A 19,659-nucleotide genomic window follows, 5' to 3' on the forward strand; every position below is an offset into this window, starting at 1 on the left:
ATATATATATATATATATATATATATAGTAGGTTGGTAGACAGCAACCACCCAGGGAAGTACTACCGTCCTGCCAGATGACTGTGAAACAAAAACCTGTAACTGTTTTGCATGATGGTAGGATTGCTGGTTTCTTTTTCTGTCTCATAAACACGCTAAGATAACAGGGATATCTTGCTACTCCTACTTACACTTTGGTCACACTTCACAGACACGCACATGCATATATATATATACATACATCTAGGTTTTTCTCTTTTTTCTAAATAGCTCTTGTTCTTTTTTATTTCTTCTATTGTCCATGGGGAAGTGGAAAAGAATCTTTCCTCCGTGAGCCATGCGTGTCGTATGAGGCGACTAAAATGCCGGGAGCAATGGGCTAGTAACCCCTTCTCCTGTATACAATTACTAAAAAAGAGAAGAAGAAAAACTTTATAAAACTGGGTTGCTTAAATGTGCGTGGATGTAGTGCGGATGACAAGAAACAGATGATTGCTGATGTTATGAATGAAAAGAAGTTGGATGTCCTGGCCCTAAGCGAAACAAAGCTGAAGGGGGTAGGAGAGTTTCAGTGGGGGGAAATAAATGGGATTAAATCTGGAGTATCTGAGAGAGTTAGAGCAAAGGAAGGGGTAGCAGTAATGTTAAATGATCAGTTATGGAAGGAGAAAAGAGAATATGAATGTGTAAATTCAAGAATTATGTGGATTAAAGTAAAGGTTGGATGCGAGAAGTGGGTCATAATAAGCGTGTATGCACCTGGAGAAGAGAGGAATGCAGAGGAGAGAGAGAGATTTTGGGAGATGTTAAGTGAATGTATAGGAGCCTTTGAACCAAGTGAGAGAGTAATTGTGGTAGGGGACTTGAATGCTAAAGTAGGAGAAACTTTTAGAGAGGGTGTGGTAGGTAAGTTTGGGGTGCCAGGTGTAAATGATAATGGGAGCCCTTTGATTGAACTTTGTATAGAAAGGGGTTTAGTTATAGGTAATACATATTTTAAGAAAAAGAGGATAAATAAGTATACACGATATGATGTAGGGCGAAATGACAGTAGTTTGTTGGATTATGTATTGGTAGATAAAAGACTGTTGAGTAGACTTCAGGATGTACATGTTTATAGAGGGGCCACAGATATATCAGATCACTTTCTAGTTGTAGCTATACTGAGAGTAAAAGGTAGATGGGATACAAGGAGAATAGAAGCATCAGGGAAGAGAGAGGTGAAGGTTTATAAACTAAAAGAGGAGGCAGTTAGGGTAAGATATAAACAGCTATTGGAGGATAGATGGGCTAATGAGAGCATAGGCAATGGGGTCGAAGAGGTATGGGGTAGGTTTAAAAATGTAGTGTTAGAGTGTTCAGCAGAAGTTTGTGGTTACAGGAAAGTGGGTGCAGGAGGGAAGAGGAGCGATTGGTGGAATGATGATGTAAAGAGAGTAGTAAGGGAGAAAAAGTTAGCATATGAGAAGTTTTTACAAAGTAGAAGTGATGCAAGGAGGGAAGAGTATATGGAGAAAAAGAGAGAAGTTAAGAGAGTGGTGAAGCAATGTAAAAAGAGAGCAAATGAGAGAGTGGGTGAGATGTTATCAACAAATTTTGTTGAAAATAAGAAAAAGTTTTGGAGTGAGATTAACAAGTTAAGAAAGCCTAGAGAACAAATGGATTTGTCAGTTAAAAATAGGAGAGGAGAGTTATTAAATGGAGAGTTAGAGGTATTGGGAAGATGGAAGGAATATTTTGAGGAATTGTTAAATGTTGATGAAGATAGGGAAGCTGTGATTTCGTGTATAGGGCAAGGAGGAATAACATCTTGTAGGAGTGAGGAAGAGCCAGTTGTGAGTGTGGGGGAAGTTCGTGAGGCAGTAGGTAAAATGAAAGGGGGTAAGGCAGCCGGGATTGATGGGATAAAGATAGAAATGTTAAAAGCAGGTGGGGATATAGTTTTGGAGTGGTTGGTGCAATTATTTAATAAATGTATGGAAGAGGGTAAGGTACCTAGGGATTGGCAGAGAGCATGCATAGTTCCTTTGTATAAAGGCAAAGGGGATAAAAGAGAGTGCAAAAATTATAGGGGGATAAGTCTGTTGAGTGTACCTGGTAAAGTGTATGGTAGAGTTATAATTGAAAGAATTAAGAGTAAGACGGAGAATAGGATAGCAGATGAACAAGGAGGCTTTAGGAAAGGTAGGGGGTGTGTGGACCAGGTGTTTACAGTGAAACATATAAGTGAACAGTATTTAGATAAGGCTAAAGAGGTCTTTGTGGCATTTATGGATTTGGAAAAGGCGTATGACAGGGTGGATAGGGGGGCAATGTGGCAGATGTTGCAAGTGTATGGTGTAGGAGGTAGGTTACTGAAAGCAGTGAAGAGTTTTTACGAGGATAGTGAGGCTCAAGTTAGAGTATGTAGGAAAGAGGGAAATTTTTTCCCAGTAAAAGTAGGCCTTAGACAAGGATGTGTGATGTCACCGTGGTTGTTTAATATATTTATAGATGGGGTTGTAAGAGAAGTAAATGCGAGGGTTTTGGCAAGAGGCGTGGAGTTAAAAGATAAAGAATCACACACAAAGTGGGAGTTGTCACAGCTGCTCTTTGCTGATGACACTGTGCTCTTGGGAGATTCTGAAGAGAAGTTGCAGAGATTGGTGGATGAATTTGGTAGGGTGTGCAAAAGAAGAAAATTAAAGGTGAATACAGGAAAGAGTAAGGTTATGAGGATAACAAAAAGATTAGGTGATGAAAGATTGAATATCAGATTGGAGGGAGAGAGTATGGAGGAGGTGAACGTATTCAGATATTTGGGAGTGGACGTGTCAGCGGATGGGTCTATGAAAGATGAGGTGAATCATAGAATTGATGAGGGAAAAAGAGTGAGTGGTGCACTTAGGAGTCTGTGGAAACAAAGAACTTTGTCCTTGGAGGCAAAGAGGGGAATGTATGAGAGTATAGTTTTACCAACGCTCTTATATGGGTGTGAAGCGTGGGTGATGAATGTTGCAGCGAGGAGAAGGCTGGAGGCAGTGGAGATGTCATGTCTGAGGGCAATGTGTGGTGTGAATATAATGCAGAGAATTCGTAGTTTGGAAGTTAGGAGGAGGTGCGGGATTACCAAAACTGTTGTCCAGAGGGCTGAGGAAGGGTTGTTGAGGTGGTTCGGACATGTAGAGAGAATGGAGCGAAACAGAATGACTTCAAGAGTGTATCAGTCTGTAGTGGAAGGAAGGCGGGGTAGGGGTCGGCCTAGGAAGGGTTGGAGGGAGGGGGTAAAGGAGGTTTTGTGTGCGAGGGGCTTGGACTTCCAGCAGGCATGCGTGAGCGTGTTTGATAGGAGTGAATGGAGACAAATGGTTTTTAATACTTGACGTGCTGTTGGAGTGTGAGCAAAGTAACATTTATGAAGGGATTCAGGGAAACCGGCAGGCCGGACTTGAGTCCTGGAGATGGGAAGTACAGTGCCTGCACTCTGAAGGAGGGGTGTTAATGTTGCAGTTTAAAAACTGTAGTGTAAAGCACCCTTCTGGCAAGACAGTGATGGAGTGAATGATGGTGAAAGTTTTTCTTTTTCGGGCCACCCTGCCTTGGTGGGAATCGGCCGGTGTGATAATAAAAAATAAAAAAAATATATATATATATATATATATATGTATATGTATATATGTATATGTATATATATATATATATATATACACATACATATATATATATATATATATATATATATATATATATATATACATATATATATATATATATATATATATATATATATATATATATATATATATATATATATATATATATATATATATATATATATATATATATATAGATGGGGTCCACCTCTGGTGTAAATTGTGGGACCCATAGCCTCGGAGAAGTGGATAAAAAGGCTTCAAGGAAAAATATTTGGATTTCTTCCTGAAGCCGTTTGAATATTCCACTTCCCCTACCACCCCATCTTTTCATATTTATTTTTTTTACTAATAGGAATATTTTATTACATAATATGGTACAGAAGATTTAAGAGATACATTATTGATATAAAGGTGGCATATACGGTACATGTTGTTACGTGTGTATCACCGATTATAAGGTGAAAATCTCATCCAGCTCCTCAGAGCTGGGGCGTGTGCCCAAAATACAGCAGGCATTACCCCTTTGAACAGCCGCACTGAGCCGCTGGAACAGAAAACTAGCTGCCCTGGGATCCCTAGTTACCCTGATGAGTCTTTTTCCCAGCTCCTTAAGGAATTTAGATGCACTCTTTCCCCATGAGCCAAGGGTCTCTGAGCCTATGGGAACAAACATATAATGATGGGCAAGTTCTCCATATTTTCTAGACTTTTGGGACTCCCTGAAGCTGGCAGCTGCCCCTCCTTCCTCCCTGGTGTATTGGAGATAGGTATCAGCCAAGGTAGATGCACATGTATAGTCCCACACCACCTGCTTCCCATCTGTCCAGGCTTGAAGGGTGATACCATCTGGACGCTTCTGGCTGCCATCAGATCTGCATAGTTGGGGTGACTCCCTTATACATATATAAATATAAATATATATATATATATATATATATATATATATATAAATATATATATATATATATATATATATATATATATATATATATATTTATATATATATATATATATATATATTTTTTATTTTTTTTTATTATCACACTGGCCGATTCCCACCAAGGCAGGGTGGCCCGAAAAAGAAAAACTTTCACCATCATTCACTCCATCACTGTCTTGCCAGAAGGGTGCTTTACACTACAGTTTTTAAACTGCAACATTAACACCCCTCCTTCAGAGTGCAGGCACTGTACTTCCCATCTCCAGGACTCAAGTCCGGCCTGCCGGTTTCCCTGAATCCCTTCATAAATGTTACTTTGCTCACACTCCAACAGCACGTCAAGTATTAAAAACCATTTGTCTCCATTCACTCCTATCAAACACGCTCACGCATGCCTGCTGGAAGTCCAAGCCCCTCGCACACAAAACCTCCTTTACCCCCTCCCTCCAACCCTTCCTAGGCCGACCCCTACCCCGCCTTCCTTCCACTACAGACTGATACACTCTTGAAGTTATTCTGTTTCGCTCCATTCTCTCTACATGTCCGAACCACCTCAACAACCCTTCCTCAGCCCTCTGGACAACAGTTTTGGTAATCCCGCACCTCCTCCTAACTTCCAAACTACGAATTCTCTGCATTATATTCACACCACACATTGCCCTCAGACATGACATCTCCACTGCCTCCAGCCTTCTCCTCGCTGCAACATTCATCACCCATGCTTCACACCCATATAAGAGCGTTGGTAAAACTATACTCTCATACATTCCCCTCTTTGCCTCCAAGGACAAAGTTCTCTGTCTCCACAGACTCCTAAGTGCACCACTCACTCTTTTTCCCTCATCAATTCTATGATTCACCTCATCTTTCATAGACCCATCCGCTGACACGTCCACTCCCAAATATCTGAATACGTTCACCTCCTCCATACTCTCTCCCTCCAATCTGATATTCAATCTTTCATCACCTAATCTTTTTGTTATCCTCATAACCTTACTCTTTCCTGTATTCACCTTTAATTTTCTTCTTTTGCACACCCTACCAAATTCATCCACCAATCTCTGCAGCTTCTCTTCAGAATCTCCCAAGAGCACAGTGTCATCAGCAAAGAGCAGCTGTGACAACTCCCACCCTGTGTGTGATTCTTTATCTTTTAACTCCACGCCTCTTGCCAAGACCCTCGCATTTACTTCTCTTACAACCCCATCTATAAATATATTAAACAACCACGGTGACATCACACATCCTTGTCTAAGGCCTACTTTTACTGGGAAAAAATTTCCCTCTTTTCTACATACTCTAACTTGAGCCTCACTATCCTCGTAAAAACTCTTCACTGCTTTCAGTAACCTACCTCCTACACCATACACTTGCAACATCTGCCACATTGCCCCCCTATCCACCCTGTCATACGCCTTTTCCAAATCCATAAATGCCACAAAGACCTCTTTAGCCTTATCTAAATACTGTTCACTTATATGTTTCACTGTAAACACCTGGTCCACACACCCCCTACCTTTCCTAAAGCCTCCTTGTTCATCTGCTATCCTATTCTCCGTCTTACTCTTAATTCTTTCAATTATAACTCTACCATACACTTTACCAGGTACACTCAACAGACTTATCCCCCTATGATTTTTGCACTCTCTTTTATCCCCTTTGCCTTTATACAAAGGAACTATGCATGCTCTCTGCCAATCCCTAGGTACCTTACCCTCTTCCATACATTTATTAAATAATTGCACCAACCACTCCAAAACTATATCCCCACCTGCTTTTAACATTTCTATCTTTATCCCATCAATCCCGGCTGCCTTACCCCCTTTCATTTTACCTACTGCCTCACGAACTTCCCCCACACTCACAACTGGCTCTTCCTCACTCCTACAAGATGTTATTCCTCCTTGCCCTATACACGAAATCACAGCTTCCCTATCTTCATCAACATTTAACAATTCCTCAAAATATTCCCTCCATCTTCCCAATACCTCTAACTCTCCATTTAATAACTCTCCTCTCCTATTTTTAACTGACAAATCCATTTGTTCTCTAGGCTTCCTTAACTTGTTAATCTCACTCCAAAACTTTTTCTTATTTTCAACAAAATTTGTTGATAACAGCTCACCCACTCTCTCATTTGCTCTCTTTTTACATTGCTTCACCACTCTCTTAACCTCTCTCTTTTTCTCCATATACTCTTCCCTCCTTGCATCACTTCTACTTTGTAAAAACTTCTCATATGCTAACTTTTTCTCCCTTACTACTCTCTTTACATCATCATTCCACCAATCGCTCCTCTTCCCTCCTGCACCCACTTTCCTGTAACCACAAACTTCTGCTGAACACTCTAACACTACATTTTTAAACCTACCCCATTCCTCTTCGACCCCATTGCCTATGCTCTCATTAGCCCATCTATCCTCCAATAGCTGTTTATATCTTACCCTAACTGCCTCCTCTTTTAGTTTATAAACCTTCACCTCTCTCTTCCCTGATGCTTCTATTCTCCTTGTATCCCATCTACCTTTTACTCTCAGTGTAGCTACAACTAGAAAGTGATCTGATATATCTGTGGCCCCTCGATAAACATGTACATCCTGAAGTCTACTCAACAGTCTTTTATCTACTAATACATAATCCAACAAACTACTGTCATTTCGCCCTACATCATATCGTGTATACTTATTTTTCCTCTTTTTTTTAAAATATGTATTACCTATAACTAAACCCCTTTCTATACAAAGTTCAATCAAAGGGCTCCCATTATCATTTACACCTGGCACCCCAAACTTACCTACCACACCCTCTCTAAAAGTTTCTCCTACTTTAGCATTCAGGTCCCCTACCACAATTACTCTCTCACTTGGTTCAAAGGCTCCTATACATTCACTTAACATCTCCCAAAATCTCTCTCTCTCCTCTGCATTCCTCTCTTCTCCAGGTGCATACACGCTTATTATGACCCACTTCTCGCATCCAACCTTTACTTTAATCCACATAATTCTCGAATTTACACATTCATATTCTCTTTTCTCCTTCCATAACTGATCATTTAACATTACTGCTACCCCTTCCTTTGCTCTAACTCTCTCAGATACTCCAGATTTAATCCCATTTATTTCCCCCCACTGAAACTCTCCTACCCCCTTCAGCTTTGTTTCGCTTAGAGCAAGGACATCCAACTTCTTTTCATTCATAACATCAGCAATCATCTGTTTCTTGTCATCCGCACTACATCCACGCACATTTAAACAACCCAGTTTTATAAAGTTTTTCTTCTTCTCTTTTTTAGTAAATGTATACAGGAGAAGGGGTTACTAGCCCATTGCTCCCGGCATTTTAGTCGCCTCATACGACACGCATGGCTTACGGAGGAAAGATTCTTTTCCACTTCCCCATGGACAATAGAAGAAATAAAAAAGAACAAGAGCTATTTAGAATAAGGAGAAAAACCTAGATGTATGTATATATATATATGCATGTGCGTGTCTGTGAAGTGTGACCAAAGTGTAAGTAGGAGTAGCAAGATATCTCTGTTATCTAGCGTGTTTATGAGACAGAAAAAGAAAACCAGCAATCCTACCATCATGCAAAACAGTTACAGGTTTTTGTTTCACAGTCATCTGGCAGGACGGTAGTACTTCCCTGGGTGGTTGCTGTCTACCAACCTACTATATATATATATATATATATATATATATATATACATATATATATATATATATATATATATATATATATATATATATATATATATATATATATATATATATATATATATATATATATATATATATATATATATATATATATATATATATATATATATGCAATAAGATCACAGTAAACAGCTGATTTCAAAATATGCAAAACAACCACTCTGAAAGAATAGAGAAATTCCAAGCGCTCTCGTGACTACTCACATTATCAAGGAACTATGAAAGTAAAGCATCCAAGGAAGCTATATAACGGGTCTGGCCAGCACCTCACTATCAGCTCCCACAACGGTTAAACACCTGACGCGCGCCGACCCAACTTGGATAGGTCCTTTGCACAACTCACCCCACAAACTATTCTACCCAAGAAAATTTAAAAATTATTTGTCCAGTGTATTATTAAATTCTTCCCAAATTCTATTAATTATAAATGGATCTAATTTATATAAACCAAAGGAAATATTCATATTATTGTCAAAACTGCTTTTTATGAAACAAGATTCAATTATATTCCTGTCGACCATGGACTTGCTTGATACTACTTTCTCAACTTTTTGAAAATCAATTGGATGGTTAAAATCTCTTACATGAATAAATAGAGCATTGGAATCTTGTCCAGTTCTAATGCTATATTTATGTTGTTTTAATCTTAGTTTGAGATTTTTACCAGTTTGACCGTAATAAACTTTATCGCAAATTTTACAAGGAATCTTATAGACACATCCATCAGAGAAAGAGGTGGACTGTAAACTTCCATTCTTAGTTGTGTTGATACACCGGGTTGATAGAAAGTTTAAGTTTACAGCATATAGGAAGACCACCAATGTGTGCTCATACATTCAGTATTATTCCACCCATGAGACTAGAGTCAAAAGGAGTGTATTTCTTACTGTGTTTTTGAGAGCCTATAAAGTGTGCAATCCGGAGTTCCTAGATGAAGAAATTGGGAAGATATTTGACATTGGCATGAAACTGCGGTATCCTAAGGTGTTTGTGGAATTTGTCTTGTTGGCAGCTAAGAAAACTTATTATAGAACAGAACCTAGGATAACACCTCAGACCAAGAATGTGCTGGTCTTCCCATATAACGAGAATTTATCTATCCTGCCGAATGCTCTTAGAAGATTTAATATATAAGTAGTATTTAAAAATTCATGGACTGTTAGAAGCATCCTGATAAAGAATGCACCACAACAACGTGTAGGTGGTGTCAACAGAGTTGGTTGCAATGGTTGCAGTGACTCCTATTTTGGACAAACGGGAAAACCACTGGAGGTGAGATTTTCCCAGCAACGCGATTTTCAGCCAAATTAGAGCTTGTAATAACCCAGCAAATTGGCGGGAAACAAGAGTCATCTTCCCTTGTTACTCCTGGCTTTAAAGGAATATTGTAGAATCGACAATTATTAAGCATGATAAGCAGTCATTATGCAATATCAGTGATAGGCTGTTCAAATTAGATGCGTTTTCAGTTGAGGCAATAATAAACAGTCTAAAATTGGGCTCTTATATGAATGCATTAGACTTGTTTTAAATGTAGTGCCACACCCAGGAATTAGGGCCTATTTTTCTAGCAGTTTCTGAAAGTTGAACAAGAGTTTGCCTCAGAATTATGTGGGTTGAATATCTGTGGTCGTCTTTCTCCTTATTGCAGATGCCTCCCTCTTTAAATGAGTTTATTTTAATGAACCCTGTCTCCTTCACATAGCTTTTAGAAGTCTCCTCGCTAAATGTTACAATTTTCTCGTCACTTTAAATGGACACGTTGTGCCATGGGAGGCCACAATATAAATACCAGTGACTTCTATATCACTGACAATATATTTATGTATGTAAAGTTATTGATGTCATTGCAGAATATGACCGATTTTTTATTATTGCCACATTAATTTCGTTTACTCCATTACAATTTCAATGCTTTTGGGTATTTTCTAAAGCTATAATATTCATCCTTCTGGGTTTGGGCACTGTTGTGCCTGGGGGCACTGCCTGTACCCTCCTCTCTCCCTCCCTCACTCTCTCACTCCAGTGAAGACGGTCCTTTGGGAACAAACTTGCTTGAACATCCTCCTCTTTTCTGCAATATTGCAAGCTCCTGGTGATGTGTTGATTGCAATACGAAAGGTCTAGAGCTATCATTCTACTCCCCCTGTGGTTGCTTTGCATCCTGTATCGCTTGGTTTGCGGTATTTACATAATATATATATATATATATATATATATATATATATATATATATATATATATATATATATATATATATATATATATATATATATATATATATATATGTCGTGCCGAATAGGTAGAACTTGTTATCTTGGCTTAAATAGCAACACTCATCTTGCCATATAGGACAAGCGAAAATTTGTGTATGCAATAATTTCGCCAAAATCATTCTGAACCTAACGAAAAAAATATATTTCACTGTGTTTGTTTAGTAATAAATTATTGTAAACAAATTTAAAATATATTTAGTTGGGTTAGGCTAAAATAAATTGTTCTTGTTATAATAAGGTTAGGTAAGTTTTCTAAGATTCTTTTGGTGCAAAATTATAAATTTTTACATCAACATTAATGAAAAAAATATATCTTTAAACGTATAAGAGAAAATTTCAGAAAGGACTTAATTTTAAATGAGTTCTTGCTAATTGACCAGTTTTACATATTCGGCACTACATATATATATATATATATATGTATATATATATATATATATATATATATATATATATATATATATATATATATATATATATATACACACACACACATATATATATATGTCGTGCCGAATAGGCAGAACTTTCGGTCTTGGCTTAAATAGCAACGCTCATCTTGCCATATAGGCCAAGCTAAAATTTGTGTATGCAATAATTTCGCCAAAATCATTCTGAACCTAACGGAAAAAACATATTTCACTGTGTTTGTTTAGTAATAAATTATTGTAAACAAATTTAAAATATATTTAGTTAGGTTAGGCTAAAATAAATTGTTCTTGTTATAATAAGGTTAGGTAAGTTTTCTTAGATACTTTTGGTGCAAAATTAAAATTTTTTACATCACAATAATGAAAAAAATCTATCTTTAAACGTATAAGAGAAAATTTTAGAAAGGACTTAATTTTAAATGAGTTCTTGCTAATTGACTAGTTTTACATATTCCCACGACATATATATATATATATATATATATATATCTCTATATATATATATATATCTATATATATATATATATATATATATATATATATATATATATATATATATATATATATATATATATATATATATATATATATATATATATATATATACATGTATATATCAATAACAACACTGCGACTAGCCAAGGACTCGAACCCATGCTGCTTTGGCCTGCCTCATGGTGAGCGAAAACTTATGACGCCTTTATCCACTGGACCATTCAATATTTAAGAGTAGCGCATCCAGCGGAACTGGATGTTGTACTCCTTACCCAAGGACACACGATGGTGTGGATGACTCTAGGCTAATTTCATTCTAGTTCCTGTTTGGTGTACTAGTTTAACGAGCAGTATTTTATATTATTGTGACCTCCTCATGCCTGGCATACTTCTCTTCTGCTGTGTGACACACGAGACCATGAAGTCCGAATTGATCAGCCGTCGCCCTGCCGCAAATACATCTACGTTCGGTGAGGATTGGGCGGCTAGGCGAAGAGCAACACCAATCCGAATGGCCTGTGGGTCGAGTCGAGTGCCCAGGGAGGAACTGGGAACAGCTAAATGGAATTCTCCAGAGTGTGGTGCCTTCACTGCCCATGAACGAGTGGTATTGATCAATAACAACACTGTGTTGTTATTGATCAATACTACTCGTTCGTGGGCACAATAATATAAAATACTGCTCGTTATACTAATACACAAAACAGGGACTAAAATGAAATTAGCCTAGAGAGTCATCCACATCATCGTATGTCCTTGGGTAGCGAGTACAACATCCAGTTCCGCTGGATGCGCTACTCTTAAGGATTGATTGGTCCAGTGGATTAAGGCGTCATAAGTTTTCGCCCACCATGAGGCAGGCCAAAGCAGCATGGGTTCGTGTCCTTGGCTAGTCGCAACGTTCATATATATATATATATATATATATATATATATATATATATATATATATATATATATATATATATATATATATATATATATATATATATATATATATATATATATCTATATGTCGTGCCGAATAGGCAGAACTTGCAATCTTGGCTTAAATAGGAACACTCATCTTGCCATATAGGACAAGCGAAAATTTGTGTATGGAATAATTTCGCCAAAATCATTCTTAACCTACCGAATAAAATATATTTCATTGTGTTTGTTTAGTATTAAATTATTGTAAACAAATCTAAAATATATTTAGTTGGGTTAGGCTAAAATAAATTACTCTTGTTATAATAAGGTTAGGTAAGTTTTCTAAGATTCTTTTAGTGCAAAATTATAAATTTTTACATTAACATTAATGAAAAAAATATATCTTTAAACGTATAAGAGAAAATTTTAGAAAGGACTTAATTTTAAATGAGTTCTTGCTAATTGACCAGTTTTACATATTCGGCACGACATACATATATATATATATATATATATAATATATATATATATATATATATATATATATATATATATATATATATATATATATATATATATATATATATATATATATATATATATATATTAATACACAATAACATGGTTGGGGTGCTTGAACTGTAGTCCTGGAGTTGGAAGGTTCACCTCTTTACCGCTGAGCTACGGAGCTTCTCTAGGGGCAGATTGGGAAGCATTATTTCCCTCCCTGTCATTTGTAGCAAAGGTATATTATAACTCTCTGTATTGTTTTTCCATTATATATTACACACTATGATTGACAGCGTAAAATACGTGTTTATGATACTGACTCAGTGCTAATGGTTCTAAGCTCAATAATTTTCATTTGTTGATGGCCTCTATTTCCCTCATAGCCGAAATTCCAGAGCTCAGGATCACAACAACAAAAATGGAGAAAATTGAGCATGCAATGTTTTTATTATTATTATTATTATTATTATTATTATTATTATTATTATTATTATTATTATTATTATTATTATTATTATATTATTATTATTATTATTATTATTGTTGTTGTTGTTGTTGCTGTTGTTGTTATTATTATTTTATTATTATTATTATTATTATTATTATTATTATTATTATTATTATTATTATTATTATTATTATTATTATTATTATTGTTGTTATTATTATTGTTATTGTTATTATTATTGTTATTATTATTATTATAACTATTATTATAGCTATTATTATTATTATTATTATTATTATTATTATTATTATTATTATTATTATTATTTTATTCATAGTAGTAATAGTAGTATTAGAAGTAATAGTAGCCAGAGAAGCTGTAATATGAAGACTTTCCCCGGACTCTCATACTTACAAACATATTTTTAATTTCTTTTTATAGCCTTCAACAAATACGAACATCCTTCAATCATCCTTTAAGAGATCTTTGGACTTAATCAAGCATCCTTCAAGAGATCCTTCGACTGAATCAAGCATCCTAGAAGTCATCCTTCGACTGAAACAGGAATCCTTCAAGTCATTCTTTTACTGAAACAAGCATCCTTGAAGTCATCCTACGAATGACTCAGGAATCCTTCAATGAATCAAGCATCCTTCAAGCCACCTTACAGTTAAATCAAGAATTTTCACGTTATATTACGTCTAAAGGAAAATTCGTTGATACCATCCTTCAGTTGTTGCGAACATCCTTCACGACATCTTACAACTGACGCAAGTCTTCTTCATACGGCTGACGCAAACCTACACTATACTCTACCTTCGCTATGCTATCTTCGATGTAAACGTCATCCAGTACTACGACAGACAAAAATCTGTCAGACGATATACTGGTTAATGGATGCAGCCTTCAAGCCATTTTACATCTAAGAGTGCTGTAAACCTCCGTCAGACTATCAATTTACTGAAGCAAACATCCTCCGAGCAATGATCCTCAACCCACCTGACCTCAAGTTTCTTCTTGTCTCCTCTCATCATTTCTTTCCTCCTGTGTACCTAAATCTTGCGATTTTTTGCCTATTTTCCGTGGTCAGTTAAATTCTCTTCTTCCAACCGTGTTCTGTATATATTTAAGAAGATTGTAAAAAGAATTGGCCCGACTTCCGCTTTTGAACTATTTCGTGTATAGCGCATTTCTAACGGCTTCCACTCTAAAGGAATGCATGATCTCATATACTGTATATGCACACATTTATTGACAAAACTGTGTAGTTATGAACTGATACATATTACGCATATAACAATAAAGATTAAAAGCGAGTCAATTAAATAATATCGGAATCATATGTTTAACTGTGACTTCATGTAATTATCCACATGGGTTTTATGTACACTACAGGCTATAATAAATAAATAATAGAAATTCAATGAATACAGTATTTACTCAGATTTTTTATTATTATTATTATTATTATTATTATTATTATTATTATTATTATTATTATTATTATTATTATTATTATTATTATTATTATTATTATTATTATTATTATTATTATTATTAATGTTATTATTATTGCATGATTATCATTATTAAGGGCGTGACTATTATTTTTATCAACATTTTATTAATCATTTATTTTTTAATAAGCATACTCACTGTCAAGTGCTTTATAATGTAGAAAAAATTGTAGCTCAAGCTAATGACTGTACTTAGTACATTTTATTACTACATCAGGTGTTACAACAGTAGAAAATATGCATATATTTATTAATAAAATGTTGTAACATTATTGTTATCAATCACAAACAAAACCTCCTTATTTAAAAACTCTTCAAGTGCTTTAAAAATCCAGTCTTGGTAACAGCAGTTTCTGGAACAAGATATGTTCACCAAGAGGTGTTTAACACTAATCTTAAGGACTAAAATATTCTTGTCTGGTGGTGGACAGGTTACGTGCAGCTTTAATGGCCCTTGTGTAGTCGATAGGTTTTAAACTCCATTAACCAACCAGCTTCTGTTCGGATCTGCTGCTGGTCAAGACGACTTTTATTGTGGCTCATGGTTATTCTTGTTTTTTTTTAAATTATCTAAATATATTATTACTTTAACAGCAGCAGGAAATTGCTGTGTGTATTAAAAGCATTGCTGGGAAAGGGAACGAGTTAGGTCAGAAGTTATGTATAACTTGATCTGTTGCACCGGTCCGTTCCAGCAAGGAGAGGCTTTGTTATTGGTAAACGGCTCCTGATCCGAGGAAGTAGAGATACCTTCTCCTTTCTAAAATCGAACAGACTTGATCACTTCCCAATGTCTATGTGCTGCATGACTCCTACGGGTTTAGGGTTTCCCCATCAATACGTAAATAATAATGATGTGTTGATTTTGGCGTTTATCACAGTGCTGAGCATTTAATGTGAATTCTTAGTTATTAATTCTTAAGCTGCAGTGGTTAGTTTGAACACATAATGTAGTGGTTAGTTTGAACTCATAATGTAGTGGTTAGTTTGAACACATAATGTAGTGGTTAGTTTGAACACATAATGTAGTGGTTAGTTTGAACACATAATGTAATGGTTAGTTTGAACACATAATGTAATGGTTAGTTTGAACACATGATGCAGTGGTTACTTTGAACACATGATGTAGTGGTTAGTTTGAACACATAATGTAGTGGTTAGTTTGAACACATGATGTAGTGGTTAGTTTGAACACATAATGTAGTGGTTAGTTTGAACACATAATGTAGTGGTTAGGTTGAACACATAATGTAATGGTTAGTTTGAACACATGATGTAGTGGTTAGTTTGAACACATAATGTAGTGGTTAGTTTGAACACATAATGTAGTGGTTAGTTTGAACACATAATGCAGTGGTTAGGTTGAACACAAGATGTGGTTAGTTTGAACACATGATGTAGTGGTTAGTTTGAACACATGATGTAGTGGTTAGTTTGAACACATGATGTAGTGGTTAGTTTGAACACATGATGTAGTGGTTAGTTCCTGTGTAGCAATTAGCAGACTTGTAACTTGATCAGTGCTTCCTTCTTCATACTGTTAAATTCAACGAATGTTTTAATTATAAATATAAGCAACATCTAAAAATCTTAACTTGTTGTGGGTTAAAAATAATCAAATATCGTATTCAAAATAGAATTGTCCTAATTACAAAAAAAAATGGTTCTTTTAATGCAGTTTCCAGGGTAATAAATAATATTTGTATAAATAAATATTCTTTCTGGAATAACTTAACCCTGACAACTGAAAAGCATTGTTAAAGTCAACATAATGGAAATTATTCCTTATATGAATAAATGATAGATAGTTCTGGCTTTTTTTTAATTAGCGGAGGTAACATAACAACTCTTCGACTTGTGATGAATGGTTTGAAAAACCGACAAGTTGAAGATTGAGACACTTATGCAGCATATGGGAATCTTTATTCAGGAAACGTTTCGCCACACAGTGGCTTCATCAGTCCAATACAAAGAGGAAGGCGTAAGGAGAGGAGGAGAATGAGGTAATCAGTCCCTCAACCTGGAGTCGATGTGTTCAGTCCATCAATCTTGTAGAATGTACAGCATAGGGCCGTAGACGTGGCTTATATACTGTAGTGAGGTGACGTGAAGCAGATGGAGGCGGGGTCATAGTGGTACCATCCACTAGTCGAAGTAGGTCTTCGTCCAAAGGTTGAACCATTCATCACAACTGTCAGACACGGCAGCATCATGGGGTCTTGTTACAAAGAATTCTTCAACACTTGTTCAACCTTTGGACGAAGACCTACTTCGACTAGTGGATGGTACCACTATGACCCCGCCTCCATCTGCTTCACGTCACCTCACTACAGTATATAAGCCACGTCTACGGCCCTATGCTGTACATTCTACAAGATTGATGGACTGAACACATCGACTCCAGGTTGAGGGACTGATTACCTCATTCTCCTCCTCTCCTTACGCCTTCCTCTTTGTATTGGACTGATGAAGCCACTGTGTGGCGAAACGTTTCCTGAATAAAGATTCCCATATGCTGCATAAGTGTCTCAATCTTCAACTTGTCGGTTTTTCAAACCATTCATCACAAATGTCAGACACGGCAGCATCATGGGGTCTTGTTACAAAGAATTCTTCAACACTTGTTCAACCTTTGGACGAAGACCTACTTCGACTAGTGGATGGTACCACTATGACCCCGCCTCCATCTGCTTCACGTCACCTCACTACAGTATATAAGCCACGTCTACGGCCCTATGCTGTACATTCTACAAGATTGATGGACTGAACACATCGACTCCAGGTTGAGGGACTGATTACCTCATTCTCCTCCTCTCCTTACGCCTTCCTCTTTGTATTGGACTGATGAAGCCACTGTGTGGCGAAACGTTTCCTGAATAAAGATTCCCATATGCTGCATAAGTGTCTCAATCTTCAACTCTTCGACTTGTAACCTGTTTGTCTAAAAGTGTATTAGATAGCGAGGCTGTCCAAAAATTCAATGTTGACGCTGCTTATTCCAAGAAGATTGATCAACCATACAGCATTTTGCGTATTCATGTAGGAAATATATATATAATATATATATATATATATATATATATATATATATATATATATATATATATATATATATATATATATATATATATATATATATATATGTATATATATATATGTATATGTATATATATATATATATATATATATATATATATATATATATATATATATATATATATATATATATATATATATATATATATATATATATATATATATATATATATATATATATATATATATATATATATATATATATATATATATATATATATATATATAATGTATGTATGTATAATATTTGAAAACAGATAAAAGTGCAACTATTACCGTGTACCTGCCTTGAAAGCAAAAATATATTTGATGTTAAGGGAAATGAAAGCACCGTCGTTTACTAGTTACATACAATACAGTTTCAAAATACTCTTGACAATGTCAGTCGATAATGAACTTTGTTTTCTGCACTAAAAGCAAGATTTTCATTATATTGTTCGTCATTTCATGGTTTTTACAATATGTTACAAAGATTTCTAACAGTTTAATAATACTTGCTTTAATTTCTATCAATAATTTCACCGTTCCCGTTGTATTTATATATCGTTTCATACAATTAGTTACTACAATTAGCAAATTGTACATGTCTTACACATGTAGAACCTTCGCCTCACTTTTCTACATAGAACTCTAGTCTGTGGAATAACGCTTGCGTTAGCACAGACGATGACAGAAGGTGCATGTCAGGCAAGCCACTAACTACACAGTGCAGAGATAAGGTGCATGTCACACCTGAAGCAGCACAGCAGTAGCTGAGAAAAGTTTTACAACGTATGACCTTGACGCATCTCAAACCATTGACAGTGACAGTAAATAAACTAAAACTTGTGTGGCAAGCTGCAGTGAAATTCGAAGTGTGGACAGTAAATGACTCTATGACATGTGAGTGATCACTTAAAGAACATAAAGGCACAATACCGTGACTGGAACAATACACAAATAACCAGCACATAAGAGAGAGGTTACGGCGACGTGTAAATGGTCCAAGTCGGACCGAAATGACGTCATAATCTCTTCTCTCTCCTAAGTGCAAGTTATTTGTGGAATGATCACTTGTTTAGACAACCATGGTCAACTTGCTTGCCACATGGAATATACTCTCTGGAGCGAAGACAGAGACATGTGATAATGCACACATGGAAGTTATTGGAGGGTCATGTCCCAAATCTACACACTACCGTAAGATCTTGCTGGACCTTGCACTGAGACCTTGCTCCAGTATGATGAACATTAGCTCACCGCCATGATCCATCCCACGCTCTGAAACACATACCTTGAAAGCTCTTACTGAAACTAGAACTGGTGCCTGTTTATCTTATATGTCAAAGCTGCCTGTGGAAAGTAATTATCAAAGCTCATATGAACGCCATCCTCACATGACATCAAATTATTGCGTTCAAAAAAGTTTCGAATGTTATTCCATTCATCATCTGAAGTCTAAAATATTTTATAATAGATTAAAACTCTATCGTGAAATAATACTATTTGAACATGCAAGTTAAAACTTATGCAGTATTAAATAAGAGAAATGAACTCCAAAAATGAGCATTTGGAGACTAGAGAAAGAACACAACGGTTACTATACTGGTGATTTCTTTGAACAGCTTCTGAATGTCAAACATTCTAAAATAGATGACTAATATATATCACACACACTACCTCAACTGTCCTATTTATGAGA

General features: G+C 35.8%; 1 protein-coding gene across 1 annotated transcript in view; it reads left to right on the top strand.

The window, feature by feature from the left end:
* LOC128691634 (putative per-hexamer repeat protein 5) overlaps positions 1–15,154 on the top strand; it is a 39,285-nt gene extending 24,131 nt beyond the window's left edge. The window contains exon 3 of the mRNA XM_053780471.2: positions 13,807–15,154. The gene's annotated coding sequence lies outside the window, so the exon portion shown is untranslated. The remainder of the gene's footprint in view (positions 1–13,806) is intronic.
* The last annotated feature ends 4,505 nt before the right edge of the window (positions 15,155–19,659 follow it).

Source organism: Cherax quadricarinatus, chromosome 26 (assembly GCF_038502225.1).
Source record: "Cherax quadricarinatus isolate ZL_2023a chromosome 26, ASM3850222v1, whole genome shotgun sequence".
NCBI classification, from domain to species: Eukaryota; Metazoa; Arthropoda; class Malacostraca; order Decapoda; family Parastacidae; genus Cherax; species Cherax quadricarinatus.